General features: G+C 54.3%; 1 pseudogene; it reads right to left on the reverse strand.

Annotated features, from left to right (window-relative positions):
- Positions 1–555: 555 nt before the first annotated feature.
- LOC141918772 (hydrocephalus-inducing protein homolog) overlaps positions 556–14,544 on the reverse strand; it is a 53,788-nt pseudogene continuing 39,799 nt past the window's right edge.

A 14,544-nucleotide genomic window follows, 5' to 3' on the forward strand; every position in this document is an offset into this window, starting at 1 on the left:
GCATTCCCAAATATATCCCAGTATGTCCCAGTGCCCTGCAGTACGTCCCAGTAACCATCCCAGTGTCCCCCGTTGAGACAGACACGACAAACACCAAATTGTGCAAAAATGGCTACTTTATTGTTCTAACAAGCCTTTTTATAACTTTATGAAGAGTATGTGTCCATATATGATTGGTTTAATTACAGACTAACAGTTCATGACTGGATGACCTCTTCTCTGCCGCAACCTCGATAACCTTCCTCTCCTTGCGGTCAGGCGGTTCCAGTCTGGCAGTTCCTTAATCTTGTTTACTCAGCTCTTCTTGGGACTTTCAAGCCTCTTAAGGGTACGTGGTTATCTGTTCAAGGTCAATATCAAACTTCCATTCTGATCCCTCGGACCAGCCGAGGTCTCCCATAGTACCAGTACTGGTTCCCAGCTCCAAGCACAGAAGAGATGCTGGGCGGCTCAGGCCGCATGCTCTGCCCAAGCCAGAAGGTCACTGGGGCACAAGGGGCAGCCCTGGATCTGAGTTCGGGTGGGAGCAGCGTGGGAGGCTCCCACACCCCAGCCTTACCGTGGGTCCTGGCTGATGGTGGGATACAGGCAGATACCCCTGCAGTGCACCTGGTACAGTCGCTTTGTCCCCAGGGCCTCAAAATGCAGCGTCTGGTCAAACTGCCCTGGCACCGTGGAGCTGAATTGGACCTTCAGTTCCACCTCACCGTGGGCAGGCACTATCCACCGGCAGCTGCTCAGCCTGGCAATTAAAGAGGAGGCTTCAGACATTGCTAACAAGCAAACGAGAGAAGAAGGAGGCTCATGGACTCGCCATCCCGTAGAGGCACCGGCACAGGGTCCCTGTGGAGCTGGGGATGATGGACCCCGTTTGGCAAGATGGACGTGAAGCAGAGGGATCACCTCCTCCCTCACAGCTCACCTGACGGATTTCCCCGGGAATGGGACTGTGTCTGTGTCGCTTTGGTGTGCCTCGGGGGGCCGTGTGGGTGCTCCCGTGCCCGGCGCCTGGAGACCTCTCCTGCCCTGGCTGGAGCTCCTCTTCTCCCTCACAGCCTCCTGCCTGCCCGCGGCTTTCTCCCTCCCCGACCGACCCCTGCTTGGCGTGACCTGCTCCTCTGACACCTTCACACCAAGGGATAGAGGTGAGACCTGCCCTGAGACACCCCCATCCTGGAGAGAAAGCTGCAGGTTTGTTAACAGACAGGAGGGAGAATAAACCACCAACCACCTCTGCCCATGGATTTGGTCTTCCTTATGGGACTTTGTTTCTCCTACAACACCCCTCCTTGCCCAGGACCCCCTCCTCAAGGGAAGTTGAAGGTTTTAGCTGATTTTTTTTTTCTCTCATCTCACAGAACTGCCCTATGTCTCAAGCAGAGCTGTATCTTTTAAACAGACAGGAGGGATGCCTGCAGACACGGGGCCCCATCATGTCTTCACTGCCCTTCCACAGTGATCCTTTTCCATCCCACCTGCCCCCCATCCAGCCTGGCCCCTGCCCTGGCACCTTCACTGCAGGCACAACAGGGACGTCCAAGAAACTTCTGGTTTCCTTCTTTCCTTCTTCTGCAGTGGCACCTTCTGGCACCACAAAGGTGAAGTGCTCAAGGGCTTCTCCTGCTGCAGGGACCATCCGCTTCTCCGGGTAGCGGATCACAGAGTAAAAAGCAGTAGGTGGAATGGGAGGCCCCGAGGGACCCAGTCCCAGGTCATCCAGGATCTAAAGCATAAGAGAAAACCCTGTTTATACTCCCGTCGCCTTCATCCTCACACTTCCTGAAAGGCACTGAGCTTTTGGCAATGGGTTTTTTTATTTAGATGGAGTACAGTGCTTTTTTATGCCCAGTGGGGTGGGCAGACTCCAGAGCAGTGCCAGGACCCACAAGTGGGACCTAGAGAGAAATCTCAGCTCTGAGTGACTCGGCTGAAGGAAACAATGACCAGGAGTTGCCCTGCCCTGGGACCATTTTTAATGATTTCCAGACTGGGAAACTCTCCAAACAGAGAGGATGTTCTAACAGAGAGCCCTCCCTCTTTCCACCCATCTGAGGGATGGCAAGAACTTCCCCAGCCACGTGGCTGCTGTGAAGCCATCGTGGAACATCATCAGTGTCCTGGACAAGGCTCTGTGCTGTTGTCACCTGGTCGGACACAATGCACCAGGGCCCAGACCACAGCAGGCTCAGCATCTGAGCTTCACAAGGGCTTTACCTGCTCTGCCGCTGGCAGCTTGCCACTCTCCAGGATCGCCCTAGTCACATCTGCAGAGCTCAGCACCTGGATGTCCAAGCAGGGCACCCCGACGTCCTGGCCCCTGGCTGACCCTTCTGCACCTTCCCCTTCCAGCCCAGATAACTTGGAGTCCTCAAGAGCCTTCCGTTTTTCTAGATGCTCCTTCTCTCTGTCCTTTCAGCTCCTCCGCCTGGATAAATGCTGGCGCTGGCCTTGTACTTGGTGCTGCATCACCTCTTGGTTCAGAGGGGACAGCAGGATACCCTGAGCCCTGTCCCAGGATGACAAAATGTGTGTGACATCCTTCTGTGATGCCTCGTAGATCTTAAACCTCAGGGCCAAGTTCTTCTCGCTGTCACTCTGCGCCTCAGTTTTGGTTTCCCCCTGTTCTGGGTCTGCAGGTTGCACAACCTCCACTGGGCAGGCCTCTGTCGGGGGAGCCTTGCTCTGCTTTTTCTTATCTTCCTTGTTACTTGCAAGAGAGTCTGGGTGCTCCTTTGCAGATCCCTTCTTCTCTCCCCCCTCGGTGACATTGGACAGGTTGCCGGTGGATGCGCTGGTGTTGCTAGTGGATGCGTTTGTATTCTGGGCAGGAGGAGCAGGAAAGAGCTGTGAGCATTTCAAAGCACCAACTCAAATGCTGTAGGACAGCGGCGATCTTTGCAATAGCACCCCACGCCTCATCTGAGACCTGTGCTAGGTGCTCTACAAATCCCAATTCAGAACGCAGCTGGTACCCAGCTGAGCTCAACTGAAACTAAACTCCCCAGTGCCAGACTGATGAGGAGTCCTGCAAACCAGCTGAGAAACAGAACAGCTTCCCCAACCCAAACAGGGAACTTAAGACACCTCCTTACTCCTGTGCAGTCCTCCGGGCACGTTTCTGGTGTGCTGAGCATCCATCCCTGTGTCTGGCTGACACTTTGGGAAGTCTGGCTGCTAATGAATACCTAAAGGGCCTGGTGGTATCTCCTGCCAGACAGGTAGCAAAAGACACCACATCCCAGGCGGGTCATGGCTCAGAGGTGTAAGTCACACGCAGAACGGGGAGAAATGCTGAACTAAAACTATCTAGGGCTTGGAGTTACGTGAAGCCACGACTCAAAGGCAGCATGACCCTAGAAGAACAGCTCTACCCAACAAACCCATGCAAAAATACCCCTGGTGAAGCAGCAGCACGATCAAACACTGGCTGCTGTTTCCCAGCACAGCCCCGTGTGTTGCTGATGGCCAGGTACTCACCCCCAGCACTGCGGGTGGCTGCTGGCTTCGCCAGGAATGGTACGGCTCAGCAGGCGGGTCCCCAGGGCTTTCACTCTTCTCTATAAACACAACCACCCACCTGCCTGACTCCAGGCTCGCTTTTCTTCCTTGAAGCATTTTCTTTGTCTTTTCCAAGCCTTCTCTTGGCTCACTTAGACAACTTCTTCAGCAATTCTTCCTCCCTCAAGCGTTCGAGCTCCCACCGGTGCTTTTCCTCAAGCTCTTAAGCCAGCCACTCCATCTTCCTTCAGCAAGACAAACAGAAAACATCCCCGAGAGTCACCGCCAGAAATCGGGGCTCGCTGCAATCCTAGCTGGTCCCACACTTCATTCACTGACCCTAAGGCCAGGCACAACTGTTAGACCAGCTCTGTGGACTTCCCTCAACCTGGGGAGGCTGGGACATCCAAAGTGAGGGAAGTGGGAGGGGACCTCCAGGGCCAGCCAAATCTAGGCTTTGCTGTCACAAGGTCTAAATTGCACTACTTCTCCAATAAGGTCCACCTGGACACCTCCAGCATGCTGCCAGAGACTGATCCACCATTGCTCCACACTGGAGCCTGAAGCTCTCAATATCCAGCTCACAAATCACTAAACCAGCTCACAAATCACTAACACCTGCTTATCCCTGCACCAATACTTGGCTTATCTAGCCCTTCTCCCTGGGCACAGCCTGCTCCTTAGCAAGACTAGCCATATCAATCAGAAAGCAAAGGCTGCAGTAACTGCCCTCCTGCAAAACAGGCTCCAAACAACCAGGTTCCCTGCTGGAGCCCAGCTGGGACCATGGGAAACTTGTGCTGCCTGTCCTGGAAATCACAGTTTGAAGCAGCCCTAGTGATCTCCTCCCAGGGAAACAAACTTCAGCTGGGGTTGAAAGAAGTGCTGAAACACAGGCTCGCTTTAAGCAAGTCCCTCCCCAAGTTTCAGGCAGGGGTTATGTACCGGGTCTGGCTGAGCCAGGATTGGTTCCCCTGTAGCAGCCCTCATGGTGCTGTGTTTTATGTTGGGAGCTGGCAGGGTGTTGATAGCACACTGGTGTTGTGGCTACTGCTGAGTAGTGCTTACACAGCACCAAGGCTCTTTCTGACATTTTCCCCCACAGTGGGACGGGGTGGGCAAGATCTTGGGAGGGGACACAACCAGGACAGCTGACCTGAACTGACCAAAGGGATATTCCAGACCATATGACGTCTGCTCAGTATAAAGCTGGGAGAAAGGAGGAAGGGGGTGGGGTCACCCTTGGTCCTCCGAGGCAACCACTACGTGTATTGGAGCCCTGCTTCCTGAGAAGGCCTGACATCGCCTGTTCATGGGAAGTAGTGAATAAATCTGTTGGTTTTTTCTTTTTTTTTTTTGTTTCCGCACGCAGACCTTTGCTTTGCTTTGCTTATATTAAAACTGCTTTTGTTTTACCCACAAGGGTTGGTTATTTTCTTCCCCCTCTTTGCCCTGTTGAGAAAAAAGGGGAAGGGGGGGAAGTGATAGAGCGACTTGGTGGGAACCTGGCATTTAGCCAAGGTCAAACCACCACAGGTTAATAGGGGCTTAAGCTTATCCTGTGTATCCTCTTGAACAGGGCTGCTTTGCTGGATCAGAGCTTCTCCCAGGCTCACCTGCTGCTGCAGCTGAAGGTGAGCCTAAGAGACACCAGCTTTTGTGGCTGGTGTCACTCAGTAAGGAAAACCCTGGGAGCTCAGCAGTGCAAGGGCCTCCCTCACCTACAGCAGGACTGGGATCCAAACCAAGCCAGCACAGCTGCGCCTCACACCAACCCACACCACAACCCCTCTGGTTTGGAGAAGAAGGGCCATGAAGATGAGAACGAACATAATTAACTTAGAGATACTTGTAAGCACAGTGGCAAGGGAAGCACAGAGCCCAGCTCCCTGCAGCCAGTGTCAAAGCTGAAGGGCTCACCACTAAAACGGAGAGAAGATGTTCTCATCTCACCGGAGGAAGGTCCCTCCTCTGCTGGGAACCAGGGAGGTGGAACTGGCAATCCTTGTGCTGCTGGTAATTAATGCTTTTGGCCTTGGTAACCCCTCTGAGCACAACCAAGGCCTCCGGAGCAGGGAAACCCTTTGGGGACACTATCCTGGGGAGGCACCCATAGAAGGCTTACAGACCTTTTCTTCCTCTCACGCTGGACTTGCAGTATACTGTTATCAAACTGAATTTTCTCCTCCTCGGTGAGGGCATCATACTCGTCCTCTTCCATTTCCCAGAGACGTGCTTTCTGCCTCCTGGCAGCTTCCTCCCACTCCTGTCCTTCAGCACAGACCAAGGAGAAACCATCAGTGCCTGCAAGCAGAGCTTGCTGCTCTGGGTGAGCTGCCAGGATTCACAACTCTGTCCTGACCCAGCCTATCATCCTGCCAGGAGATACTGGCAAGCTCACATCCCTGCTTCAGAATTCAGATAAGCCCCCAAACTATCGCTGGCCAGTGAGTTCCCATGCCTTGCCTGGCTCACATGCACCAGCACTGTGGACAGCTGGCCAGTGATTAGTTATTGAGCCACAACAGCTTGCACTTGTGCCCAAGCTTTAATGTTAGAGACTGAGGTCAGCCTCAGCATTGCTGTATTTTAAGCAGCTGTGAGCTGAGTGCTGGCTACACCGAGGCAGAAGGTGGAAGGATTAATAAAAACATCTCTTACAAGTTCTGCTGGTAACCCAGATACACACGGGTAAGGCTGAGGGCTTGAGAGAGAAGATTTCAGAGTTACGGAGACGAAGAGTCTCACCTTCCTGCTCTTTTGCGGCCATCTCCCTGGCTTTCAAAGAAGCATAATCCTGAAACAGGTTCACAAAATAGATGTAAGGCCGATTTCTGACAGCTTTGAGCAGGCAGAGGAGAGCAGACGCCGTGTCGCGTGCAAAGGGGGTCTCCAGGCCATCAAACACCACTCCCTGGTAGCAGTCACTCAGCTGCAGATAAAGTCGAAAAGGAAGAGAAAGTCAGCTGTTGCACGCATTGGGCTCTCAGCTAGTCACTAAAGCCTGATGTCAAAGATCACCAGCCATCAGAGTTCCAAGTGCAGCAGCTCAGACAAGCTCTGATCTTTCCCCACGCTCTGCCAACTTATGGCATCTGCAGCTTCACCCACGGATCCCTGCACGCAGCCCAGGACTCCTCTAAGCGCAGGCACAGCCCTCCTCCTCTCTGAATTGTACCTCGCTGCCTGTCTCTCTGTAGCAAGAACGTACCATTTGCCCCCACCCCACGTACCTGCAGCCTTTCAGAGAGGATGGCCACCAGCAGGTCCTCGGGCAGCACGCAGCTCCTAAAGCCCAGCTCTCCTGATGTGCTGCCACTGATGCTCAGCCATCGCTGCGCAGGAACGCAGGGAAGGGGAGAGAGGTGAGAACTTGATGAGCCCTGCAATGTTGAACACCACAAGAAAAATCAACCACTTTGGAAACCCCCAAACAATTCCAACTGCTGGGCTTGGAGCTGGGGTTTCTCACTAGCAGGAGACTAGAACAAAACTGCAGGCCAGCAGCTGCAGGGGACCATGCTGGAGGGTGCATCCGTGGCCAGCAGAGACCCAAGCTCACAAGCCCCCAGCGCAGCACCCCGCAACTTTGCCCACTGCTGCAGTCACGTTAGCCAGGACTGCACTTTGCCAACAATCTGTTAAGATGCCATAGAGTTTTTCTGCCAGAGCACAGGGTTTCATTCCCACCCCGAGCCACGCCCAGCCTGCCCAGCTGGCTCTCTGCACTATAGACCCCCGCACCAGGCTCTGGGTGACACAGAGCCTCCACTGGAAGCGGCCCCTTCACTTCTCAGAGGCAATAGAAAGGTCCCAGGCATTAACCAGTGCAGATCGTGCTTCACCTGGGAGTCTGTCAGATCCATCAGATGCTGTTTCTGGGATTGGGGTGTGGGGCCATCTGTCTTCTTCTTGCCCGCCGCAGCGCTCACCTGGCCTCAGGACCTGACGGACCGCAGGCTGAGTTTGTCCACAGAGCTGGACCGTCTCATGTCTAGGCTGCGCTTGGCCCTGGTGCTGAACTGCAGGCTGAGGGACGCATCTGCGTTGTGACCTGTGGAGTGGACAGACGCTCAGTGGGGAGCAAGAAGGCACCTTCCACCCCAACAGGCACAGCCCTGTGCCCTGGCAGGGACACGGCCATTGTTCCCCAGCCTGCTGGGCACTAGCAGCACCGATCTCCAGAAGCAGCTCCTGCCCTGCTTCTCTTATTAGCATGGTAAAGCACACCATCTGATACTGGATTTTAAAGCCAGAGAGTTTTTAAGGCACAGCTCCGCGTCCCTCCTCACAAATGTGCACTCAGGTGACACTGCACACTAGCTCCCCTATGGATCAAGCCAAGGCTCCACCCTCCAGGAGCATCATTTGTGTACCTTGCACCCATCCTGCATTCTCACATGGAGATGGTAACATGCAGCCCTGCCCCAGTTGCATCCCCCATCTCCACTGGAGCTAAATCTTCCGCATGGGATAACCCCACCTGAGGCCCAGACCCTTCTCCCTTCCACCAGCTCCCAACCCAACCAGGTTCAAAGCGGAGCAATGCAAAACTTCCCCCACCAGAACCAGGGTCTGGCCTCACCCTGCAGAGCGCGGGGCACCAACTGCCCAACCAGATTTTCTAAAAGTCTCTGGTCTCAGGTGGAGAACAGCACCACATGCACGAGCTGTGTGACCTGACAGTGTGTATAGGAAAACCTCTGGAGAAAAGAGCTCATCTGCAGCATGTCTCATCTGAAACTCTGGGAGGTTATTCTTCCCTTCCTCTCATGTTTCTGAAGCCACACTCAAAGTCAGTTGTCTAGTGCTTAATGAGCAGCTTCAGAGGGCTTCTTTGTTGTTAAAGTGGGCAGCAGTTCTGCCTGATGGCCACGAGGAGCCAGCTGGATTCAGCTTTGAGGAAATATAAAAAACCCCTGAGAAAAATACAGGTGTGCTTCACCACTCCTAGGAAAAGGAGTATGTGCTGAGAAGCCCAGAGGCAGTAAAAGTGCCCCTGTCTGAGCCCTTAAAACAGAGATTATTTTTTTTAATAACACGAGATGCTTTATGAAATGGCTTTGCATTTCTACATGCTGCACCCATGTTCCCTAGGAGACCCAAGGGCTGTCAGACTTCCTCTCTGGAGCAAGCAGAAGTGGATGGTCATGGTGGGTTTCTGAAGCGCTGCTCTAGGTCCAGCGTTTCTCCTTACTGGCACCCTCTGCCTCCTTGCAGCTCTGCTCGATGGCAGCCCCGATGCAAAGCTCCCGGGCGCACAGCCCTGCTGAGCTGCTCCTGTCCGAGATGGTTTCTCTCACCACGGTGTCGATGGACAAGCAGGCAGCGCCATAATATTTGGACAGGGCAACCGCTGCTGCTGTCTTTCCTTGAGAGAGAGGAAGAGTGCTCGGTGACACTTGCATGTGAAGCATTTTCAGGACAGGCTCTAGAAAGTCCCCAGACAGGATTTCAAAGTTTCAAGGACAGTCGGAAATCAAGTGCCCCTTTAGGGGAGACCATGAGGGAGGTAGTTGAGCATGGCTAGAAGCATTCTCCTCTAGAGCCGGGAGGATCACCTCCACCTCACATCCAGCTGAGCACTTTGTCCCTCGTGGTGACCTCAACCCTGGGCCAGAACATTGTTTCGAGCCCTGTCCCGCCACCACTCAGAGCGTTCACCAGCCTGTGCTGGCCAGCGCTGCCTCAGGCAGCGTCTGGGCACGGTCTGGGGGTCAGCGTGGGCGAGGGACTGCTCCCATGAGGCAACATGGGCACTAGGCACTGTGCTCCCACGAAGCAACGGTGACGTGGTCACCCTGTGTGGGGGAACGATAGCCTAGCCGTGTGGACACAGGGTGAGCCACAGCACTTGCCCCAGCTGGTGAAGGCCTGGGACCATTTCATGTACCAGCAGAGCTGCGGCTTACCTCACTTCGCTTCAACTGGTCAACCAAGCACCACAACCCACCAGGATGTGTCTCTCCTGCTTCCCCACTCCTTGCAGACACGGGCTGCGGCTCACCTACCTGTCAGGGGTGCCCCATGGATGATGACGACGATCCCTCGCACGCGCCCCTCTGCAGAGATATCGATGCCAAAGTGGCGGGCGATGGCCCTATAGACAGGGCTGTCGGCCAGTTCTCCCGCGGCTGCCTTGCTGCTGGTGATGCTCTGCCAATGCTCTGCTGTGCAGAACCAGATAGAAAAGTCAGCCTCCTGCCTACCTATGATCCTGATCATCCTCCCCATCCCCTCAGATCCTGGGAGAGAAGACTCTGCTGAAACCAACACCACACCGAGGTCTCACCATGCCCCTCCTTTAGGCTTGTGCAGATCAGGGTCTGCCCTAGATGGTGGTCAAGGTGCCTGTTCAGAGTATAGGAAATGGGGTGGCAGAAAGAGGAAAGAGCAAGCATTTGGCAATACCTAAAAGGACTGGGCCAAATCTCCCGTGCCCTGTCAACATGGTCCTCATGGGAGTTTGGTCCCAGGTCCTGCTGAGTAAAGGGGGGACAGGCAGAACCAGGCATTTTACACCGTCCCAAGGGAGAGGCTCCATTTGTGGATCAAACCATTATCCAAAAGCTGGATGCTTTAGGAATATTATACCAGGAGATGTAGCTGGGCTCTGAATTCACCATAACAGCATTTGCAAAGAGCTCCCACCTTTGCCCTTAGGAGGTCACCAAAAGCCATCTCGCTTGCAGTGTCACGCAGGACAGAGAGCGCGCTGCCCTGCCTAGGAAAGGGAACAGCATCATCCTGATCCCAGCAGCTCCTGGGGGAAAAGGTGCTCATTTGGCAAAACTGGGGAGAACCTCTCTGGCCTCTCACTTGTCCCTGCCCTGTCTGCAACATAACCCATCCCCTGTCTTTTCTCAACACCTTCCTCCTCCTCCACATTCAGATTTAGAGTCCACTTGTTGGACTGGCTTTCATCAAACACGGAGGGGAAAATGAATGAGCTCTGGGATGAGACAGTGTGAATGATCCCAGCAGAGGACTTTCTTCCTTGATCTGACAGAGACTGGACATCTTCAAAGTTTGCTGAGGAGGAAGGCCACAGGGAGGGAAGAAGAGGGTGGACATGGCCAGGCAATCTGTTCTTTGACATTTGCCACTTTGCACGGCCACGTGCAAAAGATGGAAAGTTTCCCAAGGAGAAGTCTGTCCAGGCTGTCTCTGCCCTCGGGGGGATTTTGAGTTTGTGCTTTTGGTGCTGGGAAGGAACAAATATAAGATAGCTGGTGATATTAGACCTGGTCCTGCTGGCTGAAGAACTCATCCAATCCTATTTTTTGTGGTTAGGGGACACAAGAGGACAACATGATTATTTCCCCGGTCCATGGTAGGCAGATATGAGCTTGCTTTGGCTGCATTCAGGGCTGGTAGGGGATGCGTGTTACAAGCCACAGACCTTCATGCTGGAATTCCTCCACCAAGCTGGGGAATGGGTGGCTGCTAAAAGCCTGGGCTTCTCATGTAGAGCTTGGGGCGTGCGGGCTGGACTCCCCGCTGTGTCCACACTCAGGACAACCAATGCCAAACCCTCACCGTTGTCCTGGCCTGCTGGTTCCCCAGTCTTGGACTTTGTCTGCTCATCCTGCAGCCTCTTCTGGTCCTGATAGTACTCCAGCACCTCAGGGGGCAGCTTCTCACCCGGGGCACGCAGAGGCAGCAATAAGGTGTTGTGGCAATCGTAGTCTTTAAGCGTCTGCAGGATCTGTGCATGTAGGGAAGAGAAGCCATATGCAGGACGTGTTTCTAACAACACGGACTATCCAAGCCCCTCCACAGTCTGCCAGCAGAGCTGGCTAACCCTGAAATGCCACCAGACTTTGCCCTGGGGACTGTCTCCATCTCCCTGGCACGAACCCAGGAATGCTGGAGCACTGTGAAGCTACGGGAGCGTGCACATGGGGGCCAGACCTTCCCTCTCACCTGCTCCTCAGCAAGGTACTGCTGGTCAAACTCCAGCGAGTAAAACTCGATGGGGAACTCGCATGGGCTCTTCACCACCACTGTCCCCTCTGCTCCACAGCTGTACGGCAGCAACGGTCCCAGCTCAAGCATTGGGGGCTGAACTCCAGCTGTGGCTCCAGCCCACACCCCAAGACCTGCAGTTGGAGGTGCTGGCTGCTCTGGCAAATGTTAATCTTCAGCTCACTTCTATAGGACTTCTGAAAAGAGAGAAGCACAGAAAGCTCCTCCATGAAGTCCCAGGTGACAGGGCCTCAAATTCAACTCTTGCCCCAGGGCAGGGGTGTCACCAGTACCTCTAAGGGGAATAGAAAACAGATATTTACTTCCAGCAGGGGCTACAGCATCTGCATGCTGGCTCTGAGTAACTGTGATGAAACCTGGTGTGAAGTGTAACTGGATATTTGGGTGTCAGACGAATCTAAAATGCACTGTCAGATGTTTTCACCTAGTCATGAGGGAGTGTGATGCTCATGAGAAAGGTCCTCAGGGTTATGTTGCCCAGACACAGTCCTGGCACTGCTGCATCAGACAAACATCAGCTCTATGAATGAGGCAGATGAGCTCTCACTGGCTAGAAATAAGGGTCGTCTTCTCTGATCAGTGTTTGGCTCTGGTCAAAGCCAGACACAAGATGGTTACACCTCTACAGCAATTAAAACATCCCTGGGACTGTTCCCAGGCACGGAAGCACTTGTGTCCATCCTGTTACCCACTGCCAGTTTCCAAGTCACAGTGGCCACAGGCAAACTGCTTCTGGGAATGCCCCATCATTTCACCTGACTCCCAGACTGCCTGGGAACGTGCAGGCAGGCTGGGCCAGAGCCACAGGGACTGCTGGCAGCACACCACTGCAGACGACTGTCCTGCCATGCCCAGGAAGGTGCCTGGTGGCTGTTTTGTCTGCTGGTACCAGCAGCAGGACTTGCCTAGATTGGCCCTTCCAGGGTTATCCCCTGCAAGCGCACCAGCTGCTCTGCACCAGGGCGTTGCAGCCTTAAACAGGCCTGTGGAAGGGGGAGACGAGGGCAAACAGGCAGATTTCCCCCCATGCGCCGAGAGGCAGCCACCTCACCGTGCCCTGATGCTGAGCAAGCTCCCCAGGGGGATTTCAAAGCCCCTCTCAGAAGAGTGTGCTGCAGGGGGAACTGAGGCACAGTGGGTACGGTGCTTGCAGAAAGCTCTCTGTGGAGGCAGACGCCGTCTCCTCTTCCCTGTGCTGGGCTCTCGTTACCACACTGCCCTGCCAGACCTCTTGGGGGTGACACTTGCTGATCTCACCTCTTCTGTGGGTGACAACCTGACTCGCACGTTGCATCGCTGTCCTGGAGCGAGGGATCCAGCCGAGGGCAGCGCCTTGAAGACACAGGGCTGGGCCTTCAACTTCTGGGGCACCTTCCGACACATCCTCGCTGGCCAATGTCTGTCCATCTGAGAACAAAAAAACAATTGTGTGAGGTCTCCTTGGTCTGCGAGGACAGACCCTCGGTTCCTCCAGTGCTCTGAGACACCGTCATGGTGCTGAGGGCACCCACAGCCAAACCAGCCGAGGCCACCTGTGGCCTAGAACTGGAGGGAAAACAGGCAGGGCAGGCAGATGGGGAGGCACCATCCTCAGAAGAGGAGGAACGGGGGAAGGTGGCAGAGAAGTGAAGCACCAGCTAATGCACAGGTCCAGGTGAGCCAGCCTTGCTCTGTACCCTCCAAAGCTTCCTCAGATGAGCTGTGGCCCAAGTGCTCACGCAGCCACAGGGGCAGAAAGGGCAAGAGAGGCAAAGAAAGCCCAACCGAGAAGTTATGTGTTACACATTGTCTGTGCTTTACCTTCTTAACAGGCTCATTTATAGTCATGACCCAGTTACAGGGGACCGGGAGCTGACTGTGGAGCTGGACAGTTTCTTCCTGGCACTGCCCACACTGGAGAGTGGAGAACTCCAGTCTGTCCCTGGAGACGCAGAGGGATGGCACAGCCACGCTGGCAGGGAGGTGGACATGGAACGTGGGGCCTCCTGCTACCTAGGGAAGGACCGAGTGTCCAGCTGAGAGCCCCAGTGACATCTGTTGCTGTCACCGACTCTCCACCTGCCCCGAGAGGTGCACGGGCACAGCGGGGTGAGGAAGCACGCCGTAGGTACCTTGATGGGCAGGAGCACGTCCACCTCTCCCAGTGGCAGGTTGGCGCTCTGTGGGTCGAAGCGCACTTCAAACACCTTGGTCTCGCAGCAGAGCAGGTGCTTCACGTGGTCCAGATCCACACTGAAACCTTGAACAGATGAAAATAAAGCAGCTGAGATGCACAATAGACATGAATGTGTCACAAGCACGTTAAGGCCATATGTCCTGGCTGGCAGCTCTGTGAAGGACCCCTTTGTACCTGTGGAGAAGATTGCCACTCCTTCTCCCTTGTCACCATACAAGGAGAAAGGGCTTTCACAGCCAGAATCCAAGACCCACATGGTAAAAAGGAAACATCTCAGTTGAGGAGCTCCAACCATTCCTTCACTAGGCACCCCAGGGAAGGATGCACAGACCTCTCCAAAGGAGAATTTCCAACTAAGATTCCCCCATGCCATGGTACTCCCTGAAAAACAATTTAGAGGAGGCACCTGATCACCCTTCAGACATGGCGAGTCACCGTTTGCTGGTACTGCAGCCTTATGTCAAGGCCTGTTTAGAAAGCCTATTTTGATACAACAGAGGGCCTCACAGGCTGTCTTCTCAATAAAGGCTGAACAGAAGTGCTATGGCATTATGAACTTTAAACAAAGCACTTCCAAACCACAAAACGTCCATCTGTTTGCAACACAAGCCCATGGAGTGCCCATCAGATGATGCTCATGGTAGCCAAGAGCAGAAGATGCTGAGAGGTGACCAAGGTGATCAGCCCATCCAGCCCCTGCAGGGAAGTGTTAGGGCAGGCACAGGCAGGCTGGGTCTCTGAGCACTGCTGGCCAGGAGAACTCAGGCTCTAAAGCACCAGGCAGAGGGTCCCAAGGAGGAAAAAGTTATACACACAAGCACTCAAAAAAACTCCCCATGTCTAGTGGCTTAAGCTAATCTGTCAGAGACAGCTCCTTCAAG

This window comes from Strix aluco, chromosome Z, assembly GCF_031877795.1.
Source record: "Strix aluco isolate bStrAlu1 chromosome Z, bStrAlu1.hap1, whole genome shotgun sequence".
In the NCBI taxonomy this organism is placed as follows: domain Eukaryota; kingdom Metazoa; phylum Chordata; class Aves; order Strigiformes; family Strigidae; genus Strix; species Strix aluco.